The 15,050-nt window shown below is 56.8% G+C and overlaps 1 long non-coding RNA gene across 2 annotated transcripts; it reads left to right on the top strand.

Moving 5' to 3' along the window:
- The first annotated feature begins 1,069 nt into the window (after positions 1-1,069).
- Positions 1,070-11,726, top strand: LOC124504008 (uncharacterized). 2 transcript variants are annotated; one of them, XR_006960285.1, is made up of 4 exons: positions 1,070-1,510; positions 7,875-7,966; positions 8,851-8,993; positions 10,250-11,726. It is a non-coding gene; the product is annotated as an uncharacterized LOC124504008 (long non-coding RNA). The 2 variants fall into 2 exon arrangements; XR_006960286.1 differs by lacking the exon at positions 1,070-1,510 and adding an exon at positions 2,878-2,960.
- The last annotated feature ends 3,324 nt before the right edge of the window (positions 11,727-15,050 follow it).

Raw genomic sequence — 15,050 nt, 5'->3', positions numbered from 1 at the left:
AGCAGGAAGATGCTTGTGTTTCTGGGGAGGTGAGTGACAGCGAAGAAAGAGAGGGCATTGGAGGGGACAGGCGCCAGACGGCCAGGGCTGGAGGTCAGGGACGGGCGTGCGGATTTTATCCTGAATGTGATGGGCAGTCACTGGGGCGTCGAATCAGTGACTTGGTTGGGGTTACATTTTCGGCCCCTCCAACTGCTGCGTGGAAAGGTTATGTAGGGGACAAGGGTGAAGCAGGAGGACCAGGTTGGGAAGAGCTGTGGGTGTCCAGGCGAGCGGCGATGGTGGCTTGGACCAGGGTGGGGGCAGTGAATACAGAGATGGATGGCCAGGGCTGGCGGGAGGCCCGGGGCTCTGCATTTGGTTTCATTTTTCCTTTTACACAGTCCACCCGTGGGGCTCTGGGTCACTGGAGTTTCCCTGGCAGTGCGGATGGAGACCACGGCCTGTCTCCTGGAGAAAGGCCTGTATCTGGCCTTTCCTCCTCCCGGCCCTGGACCCGGCGCCTTCTCAGTTACTCTGTGACTGTCCCCCTCCCCCCACAACCAAGCCCAGGCTTTGCCTGTGGTCCCCCCAGTATGCTGCTCCCGCCCTGCGGGCCGTCCATAAACCACTCGGCAACCCCTCTGGGGAGATGCTTATTCTGCAGATGCCTTCTTCAGATCAGGCGCGTCCCCAAGGAGGGGGCCCTAGAGTCTGGGCCAGCAGGGGCAGATTTGTTTCGGGGTCCCTGACTACAGGGAACTATCCGGAGGTAGCTTGCTGGAGGGCGGCCTCTTTCTTGGGGCGGTGTTCCTCCCATCCAGCCTGTTGCTGGGATGGAGCTGGGGGACGTTCCCTGCTTACTTCCTGGGGTCTCAGGTGCTCGCTTCGACGGCGGCTGGAGAGCTGTGCTGAGCAGAGGCCGCCCTGGCTCCTCCGAGGGAGAATCGTAAGTGATTGGCCCGGAGTCCCACTGGCCTCACCTCCGTGGTCTCCAACGTGCAGTAGGTCCTCAGGGCTGTGCTCCCTCATCGTGTCCCTAAGCCTTCAAGTGTAATAGATGCTGTTTGAAAACACCCTATGGCTTGGGCTTTTTCGTCAGCGACATGGGCGTGATGGTGACATGTGGGGGCAGGGAGGCTTGGAGGAGAGGTTTCCCTGTTCTCCAGCAGAAACTGGAAACGGAGGTCCTGAGATGCGTCGTCCCAAGTCGCGTGGCTGGGAGATGGCAGAGGTGGGATTTGAACGCAGGGCCCCTGAATCAGGGACAGCGGGTGGAAGAGTTGGGCCGGGGTGCGGAAGGTGCTGCCTGGATCGCCCTGTGACCCCGGGCTCCACTTCTCCTTTCTGCCCAGTGTAGTCAGCACACAGGAAGCTGGCTGGGGCCTCCCTTGCCCATCCTGTCTGCAGCGGGTGGACACGGGGTCCTGGCGTCACCCACCACCGCCCGGGGCCTCCCCCTTCCTGTCTTGTGCAAGACGAGGCGTCCCTGCGTGGAATGGGCAGGCGGCTTTGGAGGATGGGTGGACGGGTGAGTAGGGGCCTGTCAGGTGGGGTCACTGCCCGCAGTTACCGCGAGCAGGCCTGGCCTAGGCCCCGGCCCCTTCCTCCTCCTCCTCTTCTTCCTCCTCCTCCCCCTCCGCTTCTCCAAACTTCAGGCAGCCTCAAGCAAGAGGCTGGGGGACCCAGGAAGCTGGGGAGGCCGCTCAGCCAACATCTTGTCCCAACGGAGCGGGCCTGGGCTCAGGCCATTAGGGACAGGGCCCTAAACAGCAGTGACGGCTGTCATGATGATTCTCCCATTTGCTGCATGGCCCCTATGCACCAGGCATGATCTCATTTAAACACACATATTTACCTAAGCACCTACTATTTGCCATGTGCTGTTCTAAGGCCTTTAGATCTAGTGTCCCATTGAATCCCACAAAAATCTCACAATGTCATGCTTTTTTGTTTTTTGTTTTTTTTAATGCTCCCTTTCTTCAGATGAGGAAACTGAGGCCCTGAGAAGCGGAGGGACCAGCACATAGTCACACAGCTCAGCCGCTTCCTGCTGGTCATTGTCTGTGACCCAGGGCCAGCACTGTTCTGGAAGCCGGGTGGCCCGGAAGGGAAGTTCGTTCAGCCACCCTCCCGCTGAGCCGCTCCTGGCGTGTGGTCCTCAGTTTTCCCATCTGTACCAGCTCTGCTGTCTCAGGCTTCTGTTTTGGGGCCAGAAGGTCTGGGCCAGTGCAGGGCAGGCGGCGTGGGGGGAAGCGACAGGGACGGAAGCCACCTCTGGGATGGCCGGGGTGCCGGGCGCTCTCAGGGCCCACCCGGGAGGTACTCTGGCTGCAGGATGTGGGGCAGAAGTGAGAGACCCTTAGCAGAGGTGGGGAAGGGCACGGGAATACCTTGACTTCCTCGCCTTGTGGGGGGCAGTGCTGGGCCATATTCTCCTTCTTCCCCCAGAGGTTCCTGGGCGCTGAGCCCACAGAGGTGGCCTGTTCACCTCCCTCCCTTGTCTCACTTCCTCACTCCCTCCTGGTGTTTCTGGGATCACCTCCCAAATAAATCGCTTGCTCTCAAAGCCTTGCCTACGCCCACCTGAGCCAGCCGCCGTACCGTGTGGAGGTTGAGAGCCTTGGTGTCAGACAGACCTGAGTTTGAATCCTGGTGCTGCCACTGACCTTGCCTGTGACCTTGGGAACCTGCTCCCTCTCTCGGAACCTCAGTTCCTCCATCTATGAAACGGGAACTTAGACTCAGAGAACCAAGTGGTGATGAGGTTGACGGGGAGTTTGGCATCACAGTGACCGGAGCAGAGTTGTGTGCTATCTCTGAAGGCTTCTGCCAGGTCGGCGGGGGGTCGTGGGGGGAGCAAGAGTCAGGTGGTGGGCTAGGCAGGGGAAGAGGCCAAAAGGGAGCGGGCCGGACAGAGGTGTGGAGGAAGAACCGGCCATGAATCTTCCTCGGCCCTGTTTGGCCGGCAGGGGAGGCAGGTGGGTGAGAAGCACATACAACCTCGTGCCGTCCACCCCCACCCCTGGCCCCAACCTCTAGGATTCCAGGGAGCCTGGAGGCATGGTCAGGGCAGGGCAAAGAACAGTGAGTTTGTTCACCGTGGGGTGAGGTCGGGCTGGTCAAGGGAGCTGTGTCTGCAGGGCTCACCTGGGGTCACATTTCTGGGGTCACAGATTCCGGGGCCGTCTGGCCACGGGACCCCTTCACCGATGCTGTGCTTGAGGCGGGTGCGTGGGGGACTCGGTGCCCCACTTTTACCCTGAGTGGGGCCTCATGCCCAGAAGGGGCCCCCTGCTCCCCCCCGCCCCAAACAAGCCTGGGGTTTTCCCCATTGCAGTGATGGGAGCTTTAACCTCTTGGCTGTCCAGGCTCCAAACCCGGGGTTTCCCTCCGCTTCCCCATGACCAGTCCGTCCGTGAGCTCATTCAGGCGTCCGGGGGTTCACGTCCACTGCCCTGCCCTGGTCCAGCACTGACTTCTCCCACTGCGACCTCTGCAGCCACAGCCACTCTTCATCTCCCTGCCTCCAGTCCTGCCTTCCTGAGCCAGAGGGATTCCCTCAGAACCCAGAACCCAAGACAGATCCTGTCCCTCCTCTGCTCGGAACCCTCCATGGTTCCCACTGCAGTCAGGTGGGAAGCCAGAGTCCTTAACGGCAGCCTTCTCTTCCCGGAAGCCCTTTGTAATTTGGCTCCCTCCCTCCCACCCACCCATTCTCTCCCCTGTTCTGCTCAGCTGAGCCACACTGGCCTCCTGCTCGCGGCCCAAACACGCCAGTTATGCTGCTGTCTCAGGGCCTTTGCACTTGCTTTCCCCACCGGACTGGAGAATACTCTCTGCTCAGCTCTCGCCATGAGGTGACTCAGGCCTCAGCTCCAAAGTCACCCCTCAGAGAGGCCCTCCCTGGCTATTTTTATCAGCCTTCCCGCATTTTTATCAGCCCGTGCGATTTCATTTTCTTTCTAGGACTTATAGCTTTCTGTAGAAAATTACTCTGCTTATTCATCTGACATTTTTTTAACTTTATTTTTATTTGGGGGGGGAGGGGCAGAGAGGGAGGGAGGGGATCCCAACAAGCTTCACGCTGTCTGCTGGAGCCCATCGCGGGGCTTGAACTCGTGAACCATGCGATCATGACCTGAGCCAAGATCAAGAGTCAGACACTTAACGGACTGAGGCACCCAGGTGCCCCTGTTTATCTGACTTCTTGACTGTTTCTTCCACTGGAATGTCAGCATCACTCAGGTGGGAAGCTTTGTCTGTGTTCGCTGCTGTAGTCCCAGCTCCCAAACACTCGTGAATGAAAGAGTGAGTGATGAGCGAATGGATGAATGAATGCTTTGACGGATGAGGGGGCTGAGGCTCAGAGGAAGCCCCAGGGGACTCACGTTCCAGGACTTTCTCCTGACTCACCCTGGTCTCTGGAGCCGTGCATTGCCCGTGCAGACACGAAGGTGTGCCAGGTTTGGGGTCCTGGGTAGCAATTTGACTTCTGCGTGTCTTCGCTTGTGCTGTGGGACTGTCGGCTTCCTCATCTGCAAGATGGGTCACATGGGGGTCCTGGCGGCACGGGGTTGGGAGGGGCCGGTGTGTGGTGAGGGTTCAGCGCGAAATAGGTGCTCAGTAAATGGGAGTGGCCGTGGGGGAGGCTCTGGCTTGTGGTCCCCTCCCCCTCCGCTCCAGGGCCTGTAATTACCGCTCACCCTGGCCAGTGGGCCCGAGAGATTCCACGTGTGGGCAGGGCTGTGGCCGGGGTGCTCGCCCAGCCACTGGCGGGTCCCATGGGCACTCTCTGACCCTGGGCCTCATGGCTGACATTCCAGGCACGTTTCCCAGCCCTGGGGCTGCCACAGGCCACACAGGGTGGGGGTGGGGGTCGGAGGCTTCAGGCTGGACAAACCAGTCAGCCTCCCGGGCTGGGCTGCCTGACCACCAACTTCCTGCTGGGCCCAGAGGGGCCTCCAAGTCTTTCCTTCTGCCTCCGCTGCCACCATCGCTGCTCATCCACACGGGCACAGAAGCTTCCATCCAGACCCCAGAAACTCCCTCTTCACATCCAGCCAGAGGGGTCCTTTGAAGCTGTGGCTCAGCCCATGTTATTCTCCTGCTGAGTTGTAGTCCAATTGCTTCGAGAATCGGCCTTCAAGCTCTTCCCTCGGCACACAAGGCCGCACATCATCTGACCTCCTCTGTGTCTCTGAAACAGCAGAAGCTTGGGGCACCTGGGTGGCTCGGTCGGTTAAGTGGCCGACTTCAGCTCAGGTCATGATCTCACGGTTTGTGGGTTCGATGCCCATGTAGGGCTCTGTGCTGACAGCTCAGAACCTGGAGCCTGCTTTGGATTCAGCGTCTCCCCCTCTCTTTGTCCCCCTCTTATTTGTGCTCTGTCTTTGTCTCTCTCAAAGATAAATAGTTACAAAGAAACCAGCACAAACTCATGCCGCCTCAGGGCCTTTGCACTGGCTGTTCCTTCTGTCTGGAATACTCTTCACTCGAGTGTCCACGGAGCCTCCTCCCTTTCTTCAGGTTTCTGCTCACGTGTCATCTGCATGTGACGCCTCTTCTGAACCCCCGCCCACTATTCTCCATTCCCTTTTCTGCTGTATGTCCCCCTGGGGTGCTCATCACCATCTGACACACTGTAGATTTTACTTATCCACAAGGACACAAGATTTTTGTCTGCTTTCTTCTCTGTTGTGTCTCCAGTGCCCAGCACGGGGCCCAGAACATAATAGGTGCTCAACAAACATTTGTTGACTGACTGAACAAACAACTCTATGAGTTCTTGACAAATGAGGACCCTGAGCTTCCTGGGGGTAGGTGACCACCCCAAGGCCACACAGCTAGTCTGAGACTGAGCCAGGAGAGGAGATGAGCCCAGGTTCATGAGATCCTGGAGCTGGCATCTTGGAACCCGTTTCGGGAGAATACAGATGGGACGGAGGCCCTAGCAGTGGATGCTGGTGATTCTGTGGCCCTGCCGGTCCCAGGCCGCGCGGCACTCGGGCTGATCCAGGAGTCCCGGCCTGCCTGCCCAGGCATTCCAGGCTCTGACCCAGGTTCCGAGCTTTCTATTTTGAGCCTTCTAGTCCCGAGGACTGTGTGTTCCCAGCAGGCGGCGTGGGCCAGAGGCTGAGCCTGGGTGTGGCTGTCACCCTAATCGGGGCCTGGTGGGAGGGGAGGGAGAGTGCTGGAGCTGGGGCCCTGCCAGGGAGCCCAAGGACCCAGATCCCCCAGTCCTTAACCTCTGTGCCCCTGGCACAAGCCTTGTTCTCTGCCTCACTGTCCCGCATCCAAGGCCTGGTATCTTGCAGGACTGATATGGACTCATTCCACCCTGGATTACACACCCCGGTTTGTCCCCAGGACTTTGGGACCCACTCGAATTCTGGCTCTGCCCCTTTCCAGAAGTGACCTTGGGCAAGTCACTTCCCCTGTCTGAGCCTATCTCCTCAACTGGGAAGCAGGGACAGTAAGAGCACCTGTCTCCTGGATTGCGGAGGAGACTCCGTGAAATACAACTGGTGAAAGTACCCAGCACTCAGGGAGTACGCGATAATGATAAAGTTTTATTGGCACTCAGCATGCCCGTTCATTTATTTATCTATAATTGTCTTCATCCTACAACTGCCATGTTGGGTAGTTGTGAAAGAGACCGTAAGACTCCCCCAAGGTGTGGGGTTGCCCGGGTGGCTCAGTCGGTTAAGCCTCCGACTTTGGCTCAGGTCAAGATCTCACGGTTTGTGGGTTCGAGCCCCGCGTCGGGCTCTGTGCTGACAGCTCGGAGCCTGGAACCTGCTTTGGATTCTGTGTCTCCCTCTCTCTCTGCCTCTCCCCTGCTCATTCTTTCTCTCTGTCTCTCTCCCCCTCCCCTGCTCATGCTCTGTCTCCCTCTGTTTCACAAATAAATAAACATTAAAAAAATAAAAAGCCTCCCCCAAGGTGAAGATATTTATTTCCCATCTGGCTTTTTACAGAAACAGGTTGCGAATGCCCCAAGTAATCCATCACAGCCACGGAGGGGCTCATTTGATGGATTTTACGGACGAGAAACTAAAGTCTTCGCTCAGTGAGTCTTGCAGGGTTAGGCCTCAGTAAACAGACTCTGGTCTCGTTCCTCCTCCCCTGCCCCTGAGGGTCCCTCCCAACTCTTGTTCTCATCCTGCATGGCTGCCAAGTGGGCAAGGGGATCCCTACAGTGGAAGGAATCCGGTTTGAGGATCAGGTTGATCTGAGCTTGAATCTCGCCTCGGCCCCTCTCTTGCTGGTGACCTTGGGTGAGAGGTCTGACACACAGTAGGTGCTTAATCAGCGCACACCCAGGCTGTGAGCCTTAGCTTTCTCTCAGGCTCCATCCAGGTTATGGTACATTTCGGGGAGTACATTTTACAAATCACAGCCATTGGCTGGCTGGGTGTTATGGCTGTGGTGAATGAGAGTGGGAGGCATCGGTGGGAGAGCACTTTGGGTGACCAAAGGGCTTTCCAGAGCTCCATATGCGTGGTGGGGGGATCTCACAGTCCCCGGCCTACCCCAGAGTCTTAGTCTCTGTCCCTTGGCTTGAGGCCTCAGCCTTGTCCTTAACTACAGTCCCCCCTCCTCCTCTGCTTGTCTCCCAAGATCCCTTCCAGCCTCTCTCCTGCTGTGGGGAGCTCTAGTTTGCATTCAGCCCTTTTCCAGGGTCCCAGAACCCCCAACAGGCAATCCTTCCTGCTGCCTGGAGGAGGCGATGTTGGTGACTCGGGAACCTCTGGCTTCATCCAGCCCCAGCCCCAGCATCAGGGGCTGTAAGAATGGAGGGGGTTCTCCCCTAACAGCCTCGCCCACTGCCTGCTGTACTTCTTTGAGGGTGGCCTTCCCAAATTCATTAATTCGGTGGTTTATTTCCCCAGTGCTGGTGAGACCTTGGGAAAATTCCTTCACTCTCAGCTCTGTACCCGGGGCTCTGGTGGTACCTGCTCCTTCGGGATGTTGTGAGGAAGAGGTGAGTCAGTGAGAGGAGGCGCTTGGCTTGGCCCTGAGCATGGCAAGTACTCAATACACATGCTCCTGGGTTCGTTTGAGGGCACCCCGGTCGCTCCCTGAGGCCTCCCCAAGACATGCCTGGGGCTGGGGTGAGGGGCAGTGGGGGACACAGGTGCCAAAGACACAGTCCTTGCCCTCATCTAAATGCTGGGGACTTTCACATGCATCTCTCCAACGTGGACACCTCCCCTGCCTCCAGACTCGAGTCTCACCTCCCCCCGCCCCCCGCCCCATTGCTGCTGGGGTGACTGACAGCCAAACATTCAGCCTAGCCGTTATCCAACCCGTGATCCTGCCCCCAGACTATCCCTGTCTCAGTTCCTGGCACCTCCTCCAGGGTGCCCCCAAAGCTGGGAGTCCCCTTCGACCCTTTGTTCTCACTCGCCCCCACATCTGATTTCTCACCATATCCTATTGGCCCCCCACCTCCACTGCCCCACGCTGGCCCGTGCCACCAGCCTCACCCACCCGGGGGACTCGCACCTACAGTTTGTTCTCTGCACACAGCCAGAGGGATCCCCTTAGACCTAAGTTAGATCCTGTCCCTCCTCTGCTCCGGGGTCTCCCAGGGCTCCCACCCTGCTCAGAGTAAAAGCCAGAGTCGTCCCCATGGCCCTCAAGGCCCTGTGTGACATCCACCCCCAGGAAACCCTATGCCTCTCTGATGACTTCACATCCTCTCACTTTCCCCCTTGCCACTCCTTCCCAACCCAACGGGCTCCTTGCTGTTCCTCTAATAAGCCTCAGACCTTTCTACCTGAGGGCCTTTGCACGTGCCAGTCCCTGTGCTTGGAAACCTCGCCCACTGTGTATTCACATGACTCACTCCTTCACCCCCTTCAGGTCTTAGTTTGGACGCCACCCCTCAGAGCAGCCTTCTCTGAGCCCCCCTCCCTTGCCAGCATAAGTATTATCCACCTCCTCGGGGCGCCTGGGTGGCTCAGTCGGTTGAGCATCCAACTTCGGCTCAGGTCATGATCTCATGGGTGAGTTTGAGTCTCGCATAGGGCTCACTGCTGTCAGCACAGAGCCTGCTTCAGATCCTCTGTCCCCCGCCCCACCCCCCCCCCCCTTAAAAGTGAATAAACATTTAAAAAAACAGATATCCCACCTCCTTTATACTGCCCTGTCTGTACCCTGATCCGGCTTTATTTGTCCTTTATGAGTGGAGGAGATTGCACAGGGGAAAGGCACTCCCACGAGGGGGACAGCGTGCACACAGGCATGGGACTGTGAGCAGTGGGGGAGTGCAGGGTGGTGGCTGAGGGGCGATTGGTGAAGAGAGTAGGGCAGGCTGAGCTCCAGGATAAAGCAGCGTCCAGGCAGGAGGAAGAGGGCTGGGCCAACAGTCAGCAGGCCAGGGTTTCTTTGGCTCTGTTACTAGAAGTCATGCCTCTCTCTGGACCCAGGAATCCTCAGCTCCCATTGGAGACCACTTAAGTGAATCTGTTATTTGACAGGTGGGGAAACTGAGGCCGCAGAACTTCTTCTATGACCTGGTAAAAGGTCACCCCAGGGATTGGGATAAGCCAAGGATTGCTAGCAGTCACTCACAATTTAGCTTGAATGAGTTCTCTGGGTTCTTGGCTGTCCAGTGACCTCTAGACCTCAGGGGGCCTAGGAGGTGGGAGGGGGTAGGGGCGCAGGGCTGAGACTCCCTGGGCTGGGCAGAGACAGCAGGAGTGCCACGATGGTGACGATAGGATCTGAGGGGGCTGGGACACAGTCACACATCTGTGGCTGTGACACAGGCGAGTGACACATGCTGTCTGGGAGTCGCCCCTGGGCCATGCAGCTTGTCACATACACTTCCCCTCCACGCACAGTCTGACTTGTGCTCTGTTCCCTGGGCTGCCGTTTCCTGACTGTGTGACTCTGGGCAAGTCACTTCCCCCCTCTGGGCCTCAATTTCCTCTTCTGTAACGGGAGGTAACGGCAGTACCAGCCCTGCTGGCCGTTGGGACTGACCCGCTTGCTGTTCCTCAGACGTGCCAGGCACGCTCGCACCTCAGGGCCTTTGCAGTTGCTGCTCTCACTGCCTGTTACACCTTTCCCAAAGATGGCTTGCTCTCACTCCTTCTTCAAGTCTCTGCTCCAACATCCCAGTGCAGTGAGTCTTTCTCTGGCCCCTGCACGCCCTTCCCCTCTGGAGTTCTTACTACCTGATGCGTCGTGATCTTGCTTATTTGTCTACCCCTCAGAGACAGCAGCTCATGATCATTGTTTTGTCCCCACCCCCCAGCACGGCACCCGACACAAGAAGCTGCTCAAGAAAGACTTGCAGAGCGGCTGAACAAATCAATGAATGAATGAACAAATGGAAGGCACTCAGCACCGTGCCCTGCCCATACCAAGCACTCGGTACCCAACATGGTGAATGGTGTTATTCTTGGCAGTGGTTTCCCTCCCAGCCCCGCTGAATCCCGCTCTCACCAGCCCTGCGCTCCTGCTTCGTCTGCCCGGCCCAGCTCCCCGCTGCCGGCGCAGTCTCGTCCCTGGGTCAGAGCGACCTCTGGGGAGTCGCAGGGCTGTGGGGCGGGCTCCCTCAGGCTCTGCCTCTGGCCTCCTCTTACATCCCCGGGGGGGCAGAGGCTTCTGGGAAATGGGCAGAGCGAGGCTTTGAAGCTCCCCTGGGTCAGACCCACCGAGCTCCTGGGCCTTCCTTCAACGTTGCCTGACGTGACCCTGTTGTTAGCAAATGGGACAGTGAGACTAGAGAGGGGCGGCTGTGTGGGTGTGTGGCCTTCAGGGACTCCTGAGGCGGTCAGAGCCGCTCCGCGAGGCCGGCCTCTCTGTCGCTCCCAGAGCAGGGCTGGGGCTCAGGCGCCTGTTCTCCAGATGGCAAGAGCGGTTCTCGATTCTCATACAGGCTCCGGGACCAGGTTTGAATCGCATCCTCCCACTTCCTGGCCGTGTGATCTGAGGCTTGTCCCTCGGTCCCTCTGAGTGACAGTTTCCTTGTCTGGAGAACGGCACGCTAATGATTCCCAGCTCACGGGGGTGTCGGGGGTGTTTGGGAGGACAGGACCAGCCATCTGGCCGGCATCTAGGGTCTTTGGCCCCTCCCCTGGGCCTCAGGTGTCCTGGCTCTCGAGCCCCCGGGGCCGTGGCCGCTCTGGGGCCTGGCCCTGTGCCTCACTGTTGGGGTAGCGACAGTCCCAGAGGCTGCTGCTGCTGCTTTATTTTTTTCCCTTCCCTGACTTCTCCCCTCCTCATCCTGGCCTCCTTTCTCCAGAACCAGCTTGTTTTTGTTTTCTGTTTTTACGGCTCCATAAATGAGTCACGAGCCTGATTTGATTTAATTTCGTTGTAATTGTTATCTTTTCAAGCTTGTTTTTTTCCACTCAGTTACTCACGAGACCACAAAACCTAAACAGGACGGGGCCTTCCCCAGCTCACTGCCCAGCACCCCCCCCGCCCCGGCATGGCCTCCTAGTCCTCTGGGGCTCGGGGGGAGGCGGGGGGCAGGGTCAGCAGCTCCTGGAGAACGGAGGTGGGGCCCGTGGGCCTTCTGGGGGTAGGTGCTTAGTGTGCTAAGCAGAACTGGGTGTCCCGAGTCCCAGGTGGTAGCCCTCTTCTGTGTGCCGTGGGACCCTGGAAGGGTTGTTTAAGCTCTCTGGGCCCAGTTCCCCAGCATCCAGGGAGTCGGGGGTGCCTGGGTGGCTCGGCCGGTTAAGTGTCCCACTTCAACTCAGGTCATGATCTCGCGGTTCGTGAGTTCGAGCCCCGCGTCGGGCTGTATGAGGACAGCTCAGAACCTGGAGCCTGCTTCGGATTCTGCGTCTCCCTCTCTCTCTGCCCCTCCCCTGCTCGCGCTCTGTCTCTCTCTCTCTCTCTCAAAAATAAATAAACATTAAAAATAAATAAATAAATAAAAAAGAACAGGGAGTCAAAAACTCAGACATATCGGGGTCAGGAGGTGATATGGTGAGTGAGGTGGGCTGGGTGGTGACTGCCGTAAACTGGAGAGAATAGGCCCTTCTCAGGGGACAGTCGGCACGCAGCCCAGATCTTTCCATTTATTAAGAGAAGCCAGAAATCTGAGGTCGCATGTGAAAAGTCCTGATTTTTAAATGCTGGCCAACGAATCAAATTAAAAACAACAAACAACCCAACTCTGTGGACACGTCTGGTTTAGAAGGTTCTAGAAGCGTCAGCCCTGCCCACACTCCAGCTGTGGCTGGAGTTCTTTCTCGCTCCACACCTTTGCCAAGCAGTTCCCTCTGCCTGGAGCACTCTCTCCTCTTCCTCACCTCATCGTTCTTGATGGCGACTGTGTCCCTTTCTCCCACAGTCCGCTGGGTGCCCCTGGTCACCGTGGGGCAGGGGATCACCCTTTCAGTCATTTCTCCCATTGACAATGAGGTCAGGAGGATGACGTTAGCTTTGTCCACCTTTGCATTCTCAGTTTCTGGCGCCTGGGAGGTACCTAATCTATTTCTGTTTGTATGTCATTTTCCCCAAGGAGAGTTTGTCTTGTTTGAGACCACCTTCATAATGGGAGAATTCCCCCTTAATTTTTAAAAACATAAAAAATATGTTTTCTGGTTTGTTTCTAAAATGGGAAATAGTAAGTCTTCAGCTCTTTAAAAACGGGAGGTGCTGGGCCGGCCCCTCCTGGGGCACGGAAAGGGCTGTGGCGAGGGGCTGCGGTGTGGGGGCTCAGGGGGAAGGCAGGACCCCAGCCCGGGGGAAGGAGGGGTTGAGGACTGCTTCTCCAAGCTCCAGCAAGGCCATGTGACCAGTGTGCACCAATCAGGTGCATCCTTGCCAGTTTATGAATCAGAAGTTGGAAATAATGGGGGTGGTGCTCACGGAGCCCTTTCTGGGGTGGGTGGGGCCACAGCCGCCTCTATTTCCCCACAGGCTGCAGTAGGCAGGCGAGTTCTAGGGGCAGTGACCAGGGTCCAGTGGTAGCCACAGTGTCGACTGAATAATTTTGCAGAAACGACTCTCTCCGTGATTATTTAGGGGTGATCAGATGCAATGGAAAGGACATTTCACTGTGCTGTCATGCAATTTTGTTTAAATATATTTAAATACAGCAGCACCCGATTCGCTTTGTTCGTCCTAAGAATTTGCATAATTATATTAAGAGATGGGAAAATCAATTTATTTTCAGTTTTTGTTTTTTTTTTTTTTTAAACATTGCAAAACAGGGGCCTAGTCAGATTTCTTTAAGGTGGATCTTTATTTGGATATGTTGGCCCCGATTCTCAATAAATTCACTTTATGTGGCTTTTTCCTGGGCCAAATTGTCTACCTTTATTTTCTGAGCTTCCATGTGAGTTCTCCAGAAATTCCCTCCCCTACACTGCCAGGCACAGTTCTTGTTCTGTGAGGGGTCCCAGGGTCTCCAATGGTGGGCGGCCCTGGGATGCCTCCCAAGCAGGGACCTGTCATCCATCACCCCTGCCTGTGACCTCAGCCTACTGACCTTCTGGTCCAGCCCCTGCCTCCCCTTCTCTCTTGCCCTCTGCCCTTTCTCTCTCCAAGCCAGGATCTGAGTAATCCTTAGTAGTGCTCCAGCCTGGAATGGGAGCTCAGTGGATACTCAAGATCATTGACTCCTGGAAACAGAATTCTTCCCTCCAGGACAAAGAAATCCTGGCTTTCAGTGGACCAAGCCCCTGTCATTCTAAAATTCAAATGCATGGGAGGTCTGGTAGACCAAGCCATGCACTTACTCAGTAGATATTTTATTGAGCATCTATTATGTGCCAAGCACAGCAGTGAACAAAATGGGCCAAGTCCCTGCCTTCATGGCACTTATGTTTTAGCAGGAGAGACCATCAAGAAATAAAAGTAAAAGGTGGAGTATGTCAGATAGTGAAATAAATGGCAAAGGGGACTGAGGAATTTTGGGGCTGCAGTGTAACATGGGCCATTGCAGAAGGAACGGGAGGCTGGAGGAAGGTGAGGGGACCGGCCCTGCAGACATCTGGGGCAGAGTGTTCCAGACGGTGGGAACCTCAGATGCAAACGCCCTGAGGTGGGAAAAATCTTGCGTTGTTGGGGAAAGATAAGGAGAGCAATCTGGATGAGTGAGCAGGGGGGAGGCCAGCAGAGCTCAGATCACTCAGGGCTGTTGAGCCCCAGGAGGAGGGGTTTGGATTTTATTGCAAGTGGGAGCCCCTGGAGGGTTCTGACGCAGGAAGGACAGGGTCTGACTCAGGTTCCTACGTGGACTTTCTCAACCTGGGTGCTCTAGGCTTTCGGGCCTGCTGGTGCTTTGTTGTGGGGGGCCGGCCTCTGCACTGCAGGGGGCTGAACAACATCCCTGGCCTGTCCCCACCGGATGCCAATAGCACTCCTCCCCCCACCCAGTTGTGACAACTGAAAATACCTCCAGACATTGTCAAATGTGTCCTGGGATACAAAATCGCCCCCAGTTGGGAACTACTGGTCTAACAGGATACCTCTGGCTGCGGAGGGAGGAGAGCTGGGTTGTAGACATTCCAGGGAGGGTGAGGGAGTGGAGGGAGGAGAAAGCCCGTGGATTCTGGGCCCATTTTGAAGGAAAAGTTAGCAAGGTTTGTTGGATTGCACTTGGAGAGATGGGGAGGGGGGGGAGAGAGAGAGAGAAAGGGAGATTGAGAGAGATCAACCTAGGATGTTTCAAGAAGGGATCCTGAGACTAAAGGAAGCCTTGGGACCCCCGCTGGAGTCCGAGGATTGCAAATGCAGGTGCCTCCAGGGCCAGGCAAACAGCCCAGATGCTGAAGTGGCTGGCAGGAGGGCAGGCCTGTCTCAAGCGTGGGTCCAATGTCGCCTAGGGGGAAGGCCAGGACTTCCAGTTTTTCCTGAGAAGCTGTAAATCTGGATTGATTTTTCTGGAGTTTTAAATGCTGGGGCAAAGCTACTAATATACAGGCCAGATTTGTTCTGAAGGCCATGAGTTTGACACCCCTGTCCCACTCCAGCCAGAGGAGTGGGGAGGGACAGCTGTTGCAGAGGGAGGGCAGCTTCTCCTGGGGCGGGGCGGGGCTGGGGGCGGGGCTGGGCGTTATCAGGGAGGTGGGGCTTGGACTCTGCTCGAAGAA

This window comes from Lynx rufus, unplaced genomic scaffold (genome assembly GCF_022079265.1).
Source record: "Lynx rufus isolate CCGP_SWC_20201006 ecotype Redwood Valley unplaced genomic scaffold, mLynRuf1.p SCAF_8, whole genome shotgun sequence".
In the NCBI taxonomy this organism is placed as follows: domain Eukaryota; kingdom Metazoa; phylum Chordata; class Mammalia; order Carnivora; family Felidae; genus Lynx; species Lynx rufus.
Note: the sequence above shows the minus strand (reverse complement) of the source record. Positions and strands in the feature narration are given on the sequence as shown.